At 41.0% G+C, this 14,016-nt stretch overlaps 1 protein-coding gene across 3 annotated transcripts in view; it reads right to left on the minus strand.

The window, feature by feature from the left end:
* XKR9 (XK related 9) overlaps positions 1–9,980 on the minus strand; it is a 28,539-nt gene extending 18,559 nt beyond the window's left edge. The window contains exons 1-2 of one of the 3 annotated variants that reach the window (XM_014577762.4): positions 8,602–9,980; positions 6,534–6,598 (exon numbers count right to left, since the gene is read on the minus strand). The gene's annotated coding sequence lies outside the window, so the exon portion shown is untranslated. Of the gene's footprint in view, positions 1–6,533; positions 8,541–8,601 lie in introns of those variants that run through there. The other 2 variants (XM_075920537.2, XM_075920536.2) reach the window with 2 other exon arrangements.
* Between the last annotated feature and the right edge of the window lie 4,036 nt (positions 9,981–14,016).

Consider the following 14,016-nt stretch of genomic DNA (forward strand, 5'->3'; position numbering starts at 1 on the left):
AATAATACATTGAACAGATTGTTATACAGCTACATGCATGGTGCGATGGGAAGCCTTTTCACATTTTATTAGTTTTATTATTCATGTTTGCCCATATTCTGTGACTAAGGAACACTTTTTTGAGGCTACTGAACAGGATCAAGGTTGATCACATGAAAGATGATTCCTGTACAGAAATCACTAGCCAGACCCTGCCTTACTGTAGAGTATGTATCCTTATTATCAGGGGAAGCAGATTACAGCCCTTACATTTATGCCTAATGAGCCATTGTAAGGATTCTTGTGACTTTTTTCTTTGAGACTCTCTCACACTTCTGTTATTTTTCAATAGCCCTTTGATATTCAGCAGAGGGAATGTCCTAATGGGAATAGTTTTGGAACCTATCTTACTTAATATTCTCATTCATGACCTTGACAAAAAAAGTGGAAATGTGCTAATAAAATTTGCAGATGACACAAAGCTGAGAGATATTGCCAATACAGAGGAGGGCCAGACTATGAAACAGGATCTGAAGGACCTTAACTGGAGAAATAGAAATGGGATGAAATTTAATAGCATGAAGTCATGCACTTAGGGACTAACAAGAATTTTTGCTGTAAGCTGAAGACTTATTAGTTGGAGGCAACAGAAGGAGAAAGCTGGGGCGTGTATTGGTTCGTCACAGGATGACTATAAGCTACCAATGTAATGCAGGTGTGCAGCAGGCAAAATATTTCCAGTAAAGAGAGTTGTTATTGCAATGTCACCAAGAACTAGTTAGACGACCTCCTGGAATATAGTGTGCAATTTTGATCTCCTATGTTTACAAAAGACCAATTCAAACTGGAGTAGGTGCACAGAAGGGCTATGAGAATGATCAGAGGCATGGAAAACTATCAAATGAGAGCAGACATAAAAAAGCTTGGCTTGTTTAGCCTAACCAAACAAAGGCTGAAAGGAGATATCGTGCTCAATAAATACATCAGAGGATAAATATTGGGGAGGGAGAGGAGTTATTTAAGTTAAGCAAAGATGTTTACACAAGAACAAACAAATATAAACTGACAAACAAGTTTGTCTAACTTCAAACCTAAAGGCTTCTAACCATTAAAGGAGTGAAGTTATGGAACAGCCTTCCAAGGGGAACAGTGGGGACCAAAAAAAATGGCACATGGCACATCAAAAGGTTGCCAACTCTCCAGGATTGTCCTGGAGTATGCAGGAAGAATAATTTTTAAAAGCTTATATCATGTGATGAAACCTCCAGGAATGTGTCCAAACAAAATTGGCAACCATACCCATTTGCAATAGCTGGTAGCAAAAATCTTCAATGGCTGGAGATGGGGAGCTAAATAAAGAAGGTGCTGAGTTTTTATTATAGAGAAGTCTTTTCCAGGTGTCTTGCTGGTGGGTCCTGTTGACATACCTACGGTTGAGCTGATTGCCATATTTTGTGTCAGGCAGGAATTTTCTCCCAGGTCAGATTGGCAGAGATTATGGGGGGGGGGGGTGTTTTTGTTTGGTTGGTTGGTTTTTTTCTTTCCTCTGCAGCATGGTGTACAGGTCACCTTAGGGTATGTCGACACTGCAACACTATTTCAAAATAGCTAGCACTATTCCAAAATAACTTAGTACACATCTACACTTCAGGCAGCTATTACAAAATAGTGTCAAAATACTGTCAAGGTGGAGGACTTCTTACTTTGACTCCAGTAACCCTCATTGTATGAGGAATAAGGAAAGACAGAGGAAGAGTGCTCTATTTCTAAATAAGTACTGTGTAGCTGCTCCCTATTTTGAAATAAGCTACGTGATTGACATAGCTCAGTTTTCATAGATTATTTCAAGTTAAGCCCTGCTGTGTAGATACACCCTTATAGATTTAAACTAGTGTAAATGGTGGGCTTTCTATAATTTGAAGTCTTTAAATCATGATTTGAGGATTCAGTAAGTCAGTCAAAGGTTAGGAGTTTATTGCAGGAGGGAACGGGGTGGTTCTGTGACCTGTGATATTCAGGATGTCAGACTACATGATTACAATGTGTTACCTACCAGCCCTGTGCTTTTGGGAGCCAGGGAGTGACATTCATGAAAAACCATCCCCACCCCTCCTCTTAGCCTTTGCTGGAATCAGACAAAGCAATGAAAAGGCTGGGGAAGACACACCTAAACTGCTTCAGACAAAGGTGATACAATTAAGGAAACACCCCAGCCTCATTTGCATTAAAGATGGAACAGAGGGACATCTCATTAGCATACAGAATGGAGAGCAGCTCTTCCAAGGCAGAAACCGCAGTGAACTATGGGACACCAAAAGCAGAGAAGCACTGCCTGATGGGAAATCCCTGCTCCAGATGCTAATGAACCCAGGCCTGCTCACACCCAAATTAGTCATTATCAGACCAATTCTAGTAACAATCCTATTGACATCTAAAATACTGAAACTGCCTAGTTGCATTGTGAGCTCGTTCAAGGAACATCACCCATAACCAGGGGTGATCAGTCTCTATTGTCACTCCTCTTTCTCTTTGAACTAACCCTATAAAAACTCCTATCCTTGCCCCAAGAAAACTGTTCTGATACCTGGACTTAAACTGCATCAGTTCCATTGAGACTTCTTCATCTCCTGTCTGATCGTGCTGGGGGCTCTGTCCTGCTTTTCTCCTGCCCTCTGGACCCCCGGCTACCATCATCATCTGGGAACCCCGATCAGTGCTAGCTCCGTGGAGTGGTGAGGTCTCTCTCTTTCTCTCTCTCATCAACTATCTCTCTAAGCATAGCCTCCTGACCCTGCCCTGTGTAAACTGTTATATGGTTACCTGATGTTTGTAATCAGTTTCAATTTAGATTTAATATTGTAATTGTTAGATTTAATATTGTAACTTTTTTATATCGATTCACTACTCAGAAATAAAATCACTTTCATTGTTAAGCTGGTTGCTTCTCTCTCTTTCTTTCTCTTTTGCTCACTTTTCCTTAAGGGGTGTTGTTTTGGCTTCCCCATTCGCTCTGCAACAACACTTCTTGTACCCACGCAAAAGTTCCCTGTAGTGCCTAAAATCCTGTGGGGTTTGCTCATCGTGTGGTTTACCAGTGAATGACTGTGGTGTGAAAGTGGGGATAGGGGGTGCTGAACCTGGGGGCTTATGAGGATAGCAGCTTAAAGTGCTGTTTAATCCAGACCACGGAGTCCAAAGGCACATGAGGGTGCAGTGTGGCATTGCTGTGAAACCCAGCCAGCTGAGTCCAGGGACATATGAGGGGGGTCAGCTTGTGAGTGCTGAGTACCCAGTCCTCTCAGACGTGCTCTGTTAGTGGGTGTGAGTGTCTGTGTGTGTTGCCAAGGTGGTAAGAACCCCATCCTGAGGAACCTAATTCCTGCAGGAGAGCTCTAGTGGGAGGGGGAATTGGCAGCAGGGAGAATTCAGCTCCATATGAGAGCCCAAGTAAGCACCAACAGCACACTGATAGAACTGTTAACCTTCCCCCAGTCCCATAAGGGTAACCCTGATAAATGAGCATACCCCAGAGTATTGGGCAAATCTGGTAACAAATGGCTCCTTCTAGCCTTAAAGTTTAAGGCTGTGTCTAGACTGGCAAGTTTTTCCGGAAAATCAGCCGCTTTTCTGGAAAAACTTGTCAGCTGTCTATATTGGCCGCTTGAATTTCCACAAAAGCACTGATGATCTCATGTAAGATTGTCAGTGCTTTTCCGGAAAAACTATGCTGCTCCCATTCGGGCAAAAGTATTTTTCCGAAAGACTTTTGCACAAAAGGGCCAGTGTAGACAGCAGAGATTTGTTTTCCGCAAAAAGGCCCCGATCACGAAAATGGCGATCGGGGCTTTTTTGCGGAAAACCGCGTCTAGATTGGTCACGGACGCTTTTCCGCAAAAAGTGCATTTGCGGAAAAGCATCCTGCCAATCTAGACATGCTTTTCCGAAAATGCTTTTAACAGAAAACTTTTCCGTTAAAAGCATTTTTGGAAAATCATGCCAGTGTAGATGTAGCCTATGAGTCTAGGAGCTGTGGAATTGCATTTTCTTTGTCTCATTAAATGCCATTCAGTTTTTGATTAATTATAAACTGTTCAAAATCACTAGTTCCCTTCTAGTCACTAATGTGCATATTTCAGGAAAAAGTTGGCAGTATACCAAAAGAGCCATATGGACATTCCAAAATATCAAGCTCATACCACAACCAAAGCAGTAACATATAGATACTTCATAAGGAACACCTGAGGGCTGCCAGCATAGCCACAGCTGGAGGGACTGGGAAGAAGGGAGTTGGGCTGGGCTTGTTTTGGATTTTTTGGACACCCATTCACTAAGAAGTGAACTAAGACAGCTAATATGACAGACCGCCAGAAAGATGGTGACAGTTCTTAAGTGATATTGACTAAACCAAATATTGAGTTGTGACCCAGCTATTGCAAGTTTCCTGTTCTGTCTACATCCTACTTCTATCTCAAGTCCTGGCTTGGTTGTAGTCAGTAGAGTAAGGTACTCATAGAACTCACCTGGAGTCCTTTCATCTGATAAAAAAAATCATCACTAACTTCTTCCAAACATCAAGTGCAAATTGAAAAGATCAGGGGAAGTTAGGGGAATTAACTTGGGTGTGTGTGTGTGTATATAATATAGCATGAGTTAAACTGAACTTTGAGCTTACACATATTTAATAACCTAATAGCATTACATAATGAAAGATTTTAAATTAGCAGCCTGATGGATATGTTTCTTCAGGAAAAAAAAAATCTGAATATACAGCCCTCAATACAGAAGGATCACTTTACTCACTCTTGAGATTTAACTATCATTGTAATGGACACTAACTAGCACAGTTTTTATTATGGAGGATGAAGAATATTATCACTATTTGAATATACAAGAAGAATGTAGCTATTGGCCACTACCGGAGGCAGAAGAAGACTTGATGAACCTGTGGAACTCCTTGCCAGAGGAGGCTGTGAAGGCTAGGACTATAACAGTTTAAAGAGAAGCTAGATAATTTCATGGAGGTTTGGTCCATAAAAGGTTATTAGCCAGGGGATAGAAATAGTGTCCCTGGCCTCTGTTTGTCAGAGGCTGGAGAAGGATGGCAGGAGACAAATCGCTGATCATTGTCTTTGGTCCACCCTCTCTGGGGGTATGTCTACACTACCCTCCTAATTCGAAATAGGAGGGTAATGTAGGCATACCGCAATTGCAAATGAAGCCTGGGATTTGAATTTCCCGGGCTTCATTTGCATAAGCGGGGCTCCGCCATTTTTAAATCCCCGCTCATTCGAACCCTGTGCCGCGCGGCTACACGGGGCACGAACTAGGTAGTTCGAACTAGGCTTCCTAGTTCAAACTACCGTTACTCCTCGTGGCTCCGGTTCACTGTTGGGAGTCATGGGAAGCGGTACGGGCCAGACGACGGCTTCCCATGTCTCCCCTTGGCTGCAAACGGCGAACCAGAGCTAATGGGAGCTGTGAGACTCTGTGGTTGCAGAGCCAGTAAAAAACAAAACAGAGCGGCCAGTTAGCATGTTTCTCAGAGTTGATCTGCAGACCACTTAGAGAAATATTGATCTATATCTGTGGTCCCCAACACGGTGCCCCAACACGGGGCATTTGCATGCGCCTGCCAGGTGCTCGGGGCTGGCCTGGCCCCGGGCACATGGCGTGGCGCGGCATTTGCGGGGAGCGTCAGCCCCGGGCACACGGCGTTTGCGGGGGGGGAAGCGCCGGCCCCGGGCTCGTGGCTATGGGGGGGCCCCGGGCATGCGGCTATGGGGGGAGGGCCGCCCCCGGGCGCGCAAGTGTCCCCACCCCCTGGCGCCTGGCGGGCAAACGGCCACGCCCCCTGGCGCCCGACAACCTCAAAAGATTGGGGACCACTGATCTATATCATCTTCCAATAGTTAAGGTGTCATCTTCTGCTATGTGAGGTACAAGTTCAATGCCAACTTGGAGAAGAGTGTTGTCTCCTATGCCCTGTAGCACCTGGAATCTTCTAGTCCCTGATCCAAGAACTCTGGGCTCAAAACTTGCTTACCATACAAGATCTGCTGAGACCATCCAGAAGAAGTACAGTGAGGGTGCATCTACATAGCAGGGCTTAACTCGAAATAACCTACACAAATTGAGCTACGTCAATTGCAATTATTTCGAAATTGGGAACATTTACACAGCACTTATTTTGAAATAGAGCACGCTTCCTCTGTCTTTCCTTATTCCTCGTACAATGAAAATTACAGGAGTCGGACGGAGTAAGAAGTCCTCCAGATTGACAGTATTTCAACATTATTTCAAAATAACAACCTGCTGTGTAGACACGGACTAAGTTTTTTTGAAATAACGCTAATTATTTTGAAATAATGTTGCTGTGTAGATGTACCCTGAGTCTACAGGTAAGTAAGTATCCTGTGCTGAAATATATACCCAGTCTGAAACCCAACATAACTTTTCACTCATTCTGAGATGAAACAGAAACTATAAAATACTAAAAAAGTAGACCTTTACTGTTTAGAGAATATTTAAAACACTATTATAAAATGCAAACTTACCTTAATACCTGTCACGGACCAATCAACAGTTTTGAAGGTCTGGACATTTCTCATACTTTCAATGTCTGTCTCCAAAGTTTGCAATCAGGAAAAGTGAAAGGTTATGTGGTAGAATGCAAACTGAAACTTAAATCAGCTGCTGACCATGTGATACAGTTAATAAATTGCTAGCTATCTGGAACTGTCAATCCTTATGATTGTACACATTATTCTAATAATAACTCTTAAAAAAACTTTTACCAATGAGTTTTTAATATAGATCTCTAAAATAGAGGTTAGTAACTAAGTCTCATTTCACATCATTCCCTCTAGGAAAGTACATTCACTGGTTGAAATAATACTGGTTTCTTAAGATTTTGTTGACCAAAAAAGATATAGACATAGATATGTAGATTTAGCAAAGCCTATGAATACATTTGACTTAATAATAAATAAAGAATTGTTCAACAGTTGTCTTTGCAAAAAGATACATTATAAATGTATACAAAAGGTGAGGAGTTTGTTTTTTCATGCAATGAGATGAACAGATGGCAGGTGAATGTGTTTTGATGGTTGGACAGCAATTTGCTTCAGTTTCCCCAAATTCAATAGCAGGTTTACATTTTTAGTAAAAGCATGCCAACAATTATTTATTTTGGGGAAAAGAATCTGAAGAGGAAATGTGAACATTATAAGTTAAAAAAATACTGCTTTCTTAAGTATACAAAAAGTCTCTCTGGCAAAAATGCAATACATGAAAAGCATGAGGATTCAACACATTTAAAAGGGAATTTCTGCTGACAGCCAGAAAATCATATATGTCTTTTTTTAAAAGTACTTAAAAATACCTGGAAAGGTATAAAATTAACAAACAAAACCTCAACAAAAAATCCTAACTAGCAGTGTCTTTATGTGGGGATGATTTATTTTGTGGAGTCTTCTACAATACTCTATAAGCAAAGTTTGTATAATAAACGCAAAATTGTATTTCAATATTTAGGCAATAGAAATGCTATTATTTAGCCTCAATGAAAAGTTTTTACTCTCAGCAATTATACATATTGTTGGAAAAGATAAAAACTGAGCGCCAGATTTTAGAGATGTTTATGTGCCTATCTGCACCAAAATATTTTTTTTTAAATCTGGCCATGAGTTAATAGAGAGAACCTAAAGAGTGCTGCCATGGCTTGGTTTAAGCAGGTAAAAGAAGCATTGACAGATAAAAAAAATCTTATAAAACTGGAAGTCAAATCCTAGTGAGGAAAATAGAAAGGACCATAAACTTTGTTAAATTAAGTGTAAAAATATAGTAAGCAAAGCCAAAAAGGAGTTTGAAAAACAGCTAGCCAAAAACTCGAAAAGTAATAGTAAAATGTTTAAGTACATCAGAAGCAGGAAGCCAGATAAACAACCAGTAGAGCCCTTGGACAATTGAGATGCTAAAGAGGCACTCAAAGATGATAAAGTCATAGCCGAAAGCTAAATGAATTCTTTGCTTCGGTCTTCACAGCTGAGGATATTGGGAGAGATTCCCAAACCTGAGCCATTCTTTTTAGCTGACAAATCTGAGGAATTGTCACAGATTAAGGTGTCCTTAGAAGAGGTTTTGGGACAAATTGATAAACGTAACAGTAACAAGTCACCAGGACCAGCTGGCATTCACCCAAGAGTTCTGAAATAACTTAAATGGGAAATTGTGGAACTATTACTGTGTTTTGTAACCTATCCTGTAAATCAGCTTCTGTGCCTAATGATTAGAAGATAACTAACATGACACCAATATTTAAAAATGGGTCTAGAGGTTTTCGGTAACCGGGTTTGGTTCTTTAAAGGATTTGAAACCACAGACAGAGGAATACTTCTTTTTAGGGTCAAACAAAGATTATTTATTTTTTCTATGTACTTTATAATTAATTTTCTATTTAAATTAATTCACTATTTTTGATTATTTTAAGACAATATAATATACAAAGAAAAAGTAGAAAAACCGTACAGTAAAAAAAACAAGAAATAATAACTTCTCCTACAGATATACCCTCCTGATTTACCTTTAAACAATTTATGGAGTTAACAATTATATAATACTCACGTTAAGAAAGATAGAAGCATTGCTTAGATTCAGGAGATATTCTTTTCTTTATGTTTTTGCTTTCTTTGGATTTTTCGTTGCAACTTACGACCGGTATTCGTTCCCTTTTCAGAGCTTATTTGTTCCCCTTTCGGAGCTTATGTACGGCAGCGAGATTCAGCGCCGGGGAGGGAGCCCTGGTTGATCAGACCTGGCTTTTCGGATTCGCAACCCGTCCACTCTTGGTCTGTTTCACCTAACCTTATATACCCTTTTTTGGTATTTTGGTACTCCTCCACTCGCCTGACAATTGCTGACGTTAGATTTTTGTTGTCTCATTCTGCCCTTACAAAACACTTTCGTCTGCTCCATTTGGGATAATCAGCACTTTGTTGCATACTGCTGTCTAAGTTACTTACTTCCCTAAAAGCGGGGTTATTGTTGGTCAACTAATCAAATTTTGTTTTTATTTTTATCTCCTGTATCTGAGAATGCTGCCTTTCCTTTCTACTTGCAATTAAACTGGCGCTCATTTGACATATTCTGGGTAGGCCTCAACACATCCCTTTCACAGAGGTGATCCTGGCAATTACAGACCAGTAAGTCTAACGTCAGTACTGGGGAAATTAGTTGAAACTATAGTAAAGAATAAAATTGTCAGACACATGGATGAATATAATTTGTTGGGGGAAGTCAACATGGTCTCTGTAAAGGGAAATCAAGCCTTACTAATCTGCTACAGTTCTTTGAGGGTGGGGTCAACAAATATGTGGACAAGGGGGATGCAGTATACTTAGATTTCCAGAAAGCCTTTGACAAGGTCCTTCACCAAAAGCTCTTAAGTAAAGTAAGCTGTCATGTGATAAGTGTCTGATTAGTGGTCTGATAACTGCTTAAAAGACAGGAAACAAAAGGTAGGAATAAATGGTAAGTTTTCCAAGTGGAGAGAGGTAACTAGTGGGGTCCTCCAAGGGTCTGTCCTATGACCTATCCTATTCAACTTATTTATCAATGATCTAGAGAAAGTGGTAAACACTAAGGTGGCAAAATTTGCAACTGATACCAGACTGCTTAAGATAGTTAAGACCACAGCAGACTGTGAAGAGCTTCAAAAAGATCTCATCAAACTAAGTGATCAGGCAATAAAATGGCAAATTAAATTTAATGTTGATAAATGTAAAGTAATGCGCATTGGAAAACATAATCCCAACTATATATACAATATGATGGGGACTAATTTGGCTACAACTACTCAAGAGAGAAATCTTGGAGTCATTGTGGATAGTTCTCTGAAAACATCCACTCAGTAAGCAGCAACAATGAAAAAAGCAAATAGAATGCTAGGAATAATTTAAACAGCGATAGAGAATAAGAAAGAAAATATCTTATTGCCTCTATATAAAACCATGAAAGCGGCGAGGAGTCCTGTGGCACCTTATAGATTAACTGAAGTGTAGGAGCATAAGCTTTCGTGGGCAAAGACCCACTTCGTCAGATGCATCTGACGAAGTGGGTCTTTGCCCACGAAAGCTTATGCTCCTACACTTCGGTTAGTCTGTAAGGTGCCACAGGACTCCTCGCCACTTTTGCAGATTCAGAATAACATGACTACTCCTCTGATATATAAAGCCATGGTACTCCCACATCTTGAACACTGCGTACAAATATGGCTGCCTCATCTCAAAAAAGATATATTGGCATTGGAAAAGGTTTAGAAAAAGGTAATAAAAATTAATAGGGGTTTGGAACAGGTCCCATATGAAGAGAGATTTAAAAGACTAGGACTTTTCATCTTAGAAAAGAGGAGACTAAGGGGGGATATGATAGAGGTCTATAAAATCATGACTGGTATGGAAAAAGTGAATAAGGAAAAGTTATTTACTTATTCCCACAATATAAGAACTTGGGGTCACCAAATGAAATTAATAGACAGCAGTTTTAAAACAAACAAAAGGAAGTTTTTCTTCACTCAGAGCACAAGCAACCTGTGGAACTCCTTGCCAGAGGATGCAGTGAAGGCTAGAACTTTGTGGCTGTGTCTACATTGGCAAGATTGCCGCCTGTCTACACTGGCTGCGACTATTTGCGCAAGAACACTGACATTCTACTGTATGAAATCAGTGCTTCTTGTGCAAATACTCTGACGCTCCCGCTCAGGGATAAGTCCTCTTGCGCAAGTGTTCTTGAGCAAGAGGCCAGTGTAGACAGGTAACATCAATTTCGTGCGCAAGAAAGCCTGATGGCTAAAATGGTCATCGGAGCTTTCTTGCGCAGAAGAGTGTCTACACTGGCATGGATGCTTTTGTGCAAAGGCAAATCTTTTGCGCAAAGGCACATGCCAGTATAGGCGCCCTCTTACTCAAATACTCTAACGCAAAAACTCCTTGTGTTTAGAGTATTTGCGCTAAATCTTGCCAGTCTAGACGTAGCCTAACAGTGTTCAAAAAAGAGCTAGATAGATTCATGGAGGTTAGGTCCATCAATGGCTATTAGTTAGGATAGGTAAGAAAGGTGTCCCTAGCCTCTGTTTCTCTGGAAATAGGAGACAGGGGAGGGATCACGTGAAGATAACCTGTTGTGATCCCTCCCTTTGGGGCATCTAGTATTAGCCACTGTTGGCAGACAGGATACTGGGCTACATGTACCTTTGGTCTGAGCCAGTATGGCCATTCTTATGTGCTTATGTAATGTCACATTTTAAAACTTGTTTTTTATTTAGTTTTTGTTTTATTTATAATGTTCACATTCCCTGTTCAGACTATTTTTCCCAAATAAATAATCTTTGGAATTCTTTTACTAAAAGTGCAAATCTGCTTTTGGAGTTGGAGAAGCTGAAGAAAACCACTGTTCATTCTAGAAGATCCAGTAGAGTTGTAAAAACATCTTAGCAGCAGCCAATTTAGTCAGTACAAACTTACCCCTATATTGTAAGAGGGGTGATATCAAAGTTTTGTATTTAGCACTCAGGTCCTGGAAATGAGGGCTAACTGCTTTCTTGTGGCAGAAATGACCTGTGATTAATTCCTCAAAGGCTATTACTGCTGCCATCTACAGACCACATGGCTTCATAGCTCCTACATAAAGTTAAAAAGGGTATTATTTGCTGATACAGAAATAGATTATTTCAAGAAAGAGACTCAATAAATCTACAATTAGAATAAATTTACACTAATACTTAAAAAACCAACTTGGTTAATTTTATAAGTAATCCTACCATTCAAAGCAATCAAGGAGAAAAAAAAATAACAGTTTGCGGGAGATTTATACCAAAATTGAAGAGGTTTTCCCTCTCATGCTTTCAGGATTATGCAGAAAAATTGAATTTATGTGGGAAAGTGTCAGCTACCAAAATACACAAATTGCGAAGGTATCTTTAGGTCCCATTATTTTTATATATGACATCACAGATATGCCTAATCCAAGAGCTAAATTTTACCTGGTAGCTGAAAATGAAGCCCCAATCATATGAACATGTGCTCAGTAAAAAGCAGCATTATAAGGCACCTGGTTTGGCAGAGGCCAATTCTATTCTCCAAACCCTCACTCTAATATAGACAGAGTAATCTAGAAGGGTGAGGAAAGTTTGTGTGTAAAGGCCACTGCTGAATCATTGCATACACATACATAACAAGCACCCTTAGCCTCTCTGACTCCAAGCAACATACTGTAATTGCCCCTCTTCTAGCTGAAGATCCTGGAAAGTGATAAACTAATGTGATAAGTGTGATATAAATAGCTGTTCAATTAGACTAAAAGAACTGGCTTGGCAAAATTTTGAAGGTACCAGAACAGGGATATCCAGTAAGTGTCGTGTTGTCTAACTGCTGTCTGGAATTTCCGCTGTGCATCTATAAACTGCTCCAGCCAAAATTTGGTCCCACAGATAGATTTTTAATAACCACATGAAAGATCAACAGAAATAATACTTTCCAGACCAACATCATAACAGTCAGATCTAGACTTTAGTATCCCTCTCAAAAATTTTGCTTGTAAAGATAACACATAATCCTAATTGTGTCCCTCCCTCATCCAGCCTCCCACTTTTTGGGATAGTTACCTTCACTGGATCCGTAAAGTTTGTTTGGTGAGCTGAGATTTTTTTTTAGTTTTGTCAGGTTCCATTGTTGAATTGGATCACAATATCCAAAGAGATTTCCACTACAACTTTAACAACCACCACCATTAAACTCTCACTGAAACAGCCCCACACTAGCATCAACTTCCTAGATACCACTATCGACTTCAACAATGGAACCCTAAAACAGCTATATACGAAAAGCGCCATGGATCATCCCACTAGAGATATAAAATCCTGATCAATTAGTTAACTGAGTAAACATTAGGTTAACCTAACATTTAACCAGTTAACTGATTAAGTGGGATCCGGGTGGGAAACTGCTCCAGCTCACAGGGCTCCCACACACAGCCCCGCACTGCCAGCTTGGGTCTGTTGTGCACAGAGGCTTCTCCAGACAAAATCAGCCTCTGTTCTTGGTGGGCCTCATGTTAGGCAGGAGCAATCCCCAGTGTGGCGGAGTTTAAGTTATCAAACTCTATCAGTTAAATAGTTCTCAAGTTAAACTCTAACCTCCCTAGTTCCTGCTTTTTTATGGTCCAGTAAGACAGGCCTGGGCTGGGCTGAGGCTGCACAGCCTGCCACTGGGACTTGAAGAAGCTAGGGCTGGTGCTCCAGTTAGGAATGCTGTTAGGGTTGCCAAATGGTTTAACCAAAAATACCAAACACCACTCCCCCCCCCCCCCCCCAAAAAAAAACCACCAGGGAAAAAATTCTATTGAGAAAAAAAAACAGGGGAAACCAAAGTTGTTGAGGGGAAAAAAAGCATGGCCCCTTTAAGAAATGCTTTTGAGGCTATTTGGCCCTAACAAGCTGCTGATGGCTGTCCACAGTCTTGTCTCCCTGCTCCAGGCCAGACTGCTCCCCTGCAGAACCAGGTAAGCACCCGGTATTTTCATCTCCTGGCCGGGAAAAAATCAGAAAATACCAGACATTTTAGGTGTCTGGTATTTTCTGAATTTTTTTTAATGGACAGGAGGCGAAAATACCGGACTGTCTGGGTCAATACCAGACACCTGTCAACCTTCGGTGCTGTGCCAGGACCATCTGCCCTATGCTCCAGGACTGGGGTCAGGGACACTTCGGCAGTGGTGCCCATTCTGCACTCTAGGGTTGGAGTTGGGGGTGATGCAGCAGTGCTGCCCGCCTGGGACTCTGGGGCTAGTGTCAGGGTAGGCATTAGCCTGGAGCAGAGAGTCTGGGGCTACGTCTAGACTGGCCCCTTCTCCGGAAGAGGCATGAAAAGCAGGCAAGTCAGAATAGGGAAATCCGCGGGGGATTTAAATATCCCTACTTGCAAGTAGGAATAAGAGATCCTCCGGAAAAGGGCTTTATTCCGGAGGATCGCGCCAGTCTAGATG

The sequence above is a fragment of the Pelodiscus sinensis genome, chromosome 2, assembly GCF_052426305.1.
Source record: "Pelodiscus sinensis isolate ZL-2025 chromosome 2, ASM5242630v1, whole genome shotgun sequence".
NCBI lineage: Eukaryota > Metazoa > Chordata > Testudines > Trionychidae > Pelodiscus > Pelodiscus sinensis.